Below are 1960 nucleotides of genomic sequence, written 5' to 3' on the forward strand. Positions count from 1 at the left end.
AGACACGCACAGAGAGACAGACACACACACACACACACACACACACACAGAGACACGCACAGAGAGAAAGAGACGCGCACAGAGACAGAGAGACACACACACAGAGACACGCACAGAGAGAGAGAGAGATGCACAGAGAGGGAGACACAGAGAGAGAGAGGACACAGACAGACAGATACAGTAAGAGAGACAGACAGACAGTAGGAGAGACACCGAGAGAGAGAGAAACTGCAGAGTGTAGACAGAAAAGGAGAGTCAAAGCAAAAGACTGATGAAAGTTAAATGAAAAGGGCAATTAATTCTTTACAAAAAAGATAAATGAACCAATTTTCACCCCTCAAATTTTTATTCCCCAAACATTCCCAGTTTCATTCAGTCGGCCTGCTATGTGAAAGTGTTCGAAAGTAAGAGAATGTTTAAAAAAAAAGTTTTGAAGTGTAAAAATAACTTCTCACAACAGCAGCAACAACAACAACAAATAATAATAAAAAAAAGCACCATAATCACTAATCACACATGTTTCAGGTTTGTGTTGTAGGAAGGCGGTTTCTTTAACACCAGCAAAATTAATCTCTAATGCGCTCTGTTTTGGCTCCTGATTTATTATTATAATTAATTACAGTGTAAACAGCAGCAATCTGGACTGAACGCAGGATCTCTTTGGAGAAGCAGTGAATCGAAATTAATGGTACAACAAGAGAAAATGGAGCATTTTTATTTAAATCATAGCGGTATCATAAGTAAAATTTAGAATAAATTTTCAGCATGCAGTCACTGTAATGATTTAAAAATATTTTGTGCCCCCTGCTGTACACTTTCAGCAATGTGAGAAGTAAAGAAGGGGAAAAAAAATTTAGCCACCAAAACTTACAGAACATCCCAAACCATGAACAAAAATTACATTAGTATGTGCCATTCATTCATTCATTCATTCATTCATTCATGTACAGTGGGGAAAATAATTATTTGATCCCCTGCTGATTTTGTACGTTTGCCCGGTTACAAAGAAATGAGCGGTCTATAATTTTTATGGCACTTTTATTTTAACAAATAGACAGAATATCAACAAAAACGTCCAGGAAAAAAAAACAGATATAAAGGTTATAAATTCATTTGAATTTCATCGAGTGAAATAAGTATTTGGTCCCTAAGCAAAACATGACTTAGTACTTGGTGGAGAAACCCTTGTTGGCAAGCACAGAAGTCGGATGTTTCTTGTAGTTGGTCACCAGGTTTGCACACATCTCAGGAGGGATTTTGGTCCACTCCTCTTTACAGATCCTCTCCAAATTCTGAAGGTTTTGAGGCTGTCGCTTGGCAACACGAAGTTTCAGCTCCCTCCACAAATTTTCTATAGGGTTAAGGTCTGCAGACTGGCAAGACCACTCCATGACTTTAATGAGCTTCTTCTTGAGCCACTCCTTTGTTGCCTTGGTCATATGTTTTGGGTCGTTGTCATGCTGGAAGCCCCATCCACGACCCATCTTCAGTGCTCTGACTGAGGGAAGGAGGTTCTCTTCCAAGATCTTACGGTACATGGCCCTATCCATCGGCCCCTTAATGCGGTGAAGTTGTCCTGTACCCTTAGCAGAGGAATAGCCCCAAAGCATAATGTTTCCACCTCTGTGCTTGATGGTGGGGATGGTGTTCTTGGGATTGTATTCAGCATTTCTCTCCCTCCAAACATGACGAGTTGAGTTGATGCCAAAGAGTTCAATTTTGGTCTCATCTGACCACATCACCTTCTCCCAAACCTTCTCTGAATCATTTAGGTGCTCACTGGCAAAATTCAGACAGGCCTGTACATGTGCCTTCTTGAACAGAGGGACCTTGCAGGCACTGCAGGATTTCAATCCATTACAGCGTAGTATGTATGTTACCAATGGTTTTCTTGGTGAATATGGTCCCAGCTGCCTTGAGATCATTAACAACCTCCTCCCGTGTAGTTCTGGGCTGATCC

Source organism: Neoarius graeffei, chromosome 18 (genome assembly GCF_027579695.1).
Source record: "Neoarius graeffei isolate fNeoGra1 chromosome 18, fNeoGra1.pri, whole genome shotgun sequence".
Taxonomy (NCBI): domain Eukaryota; kingdom Metazoa; phylum Chordata; class Actinopteri; order Siluriformes; family Ariidae; genus Neoarius; species Neoarius graeffei.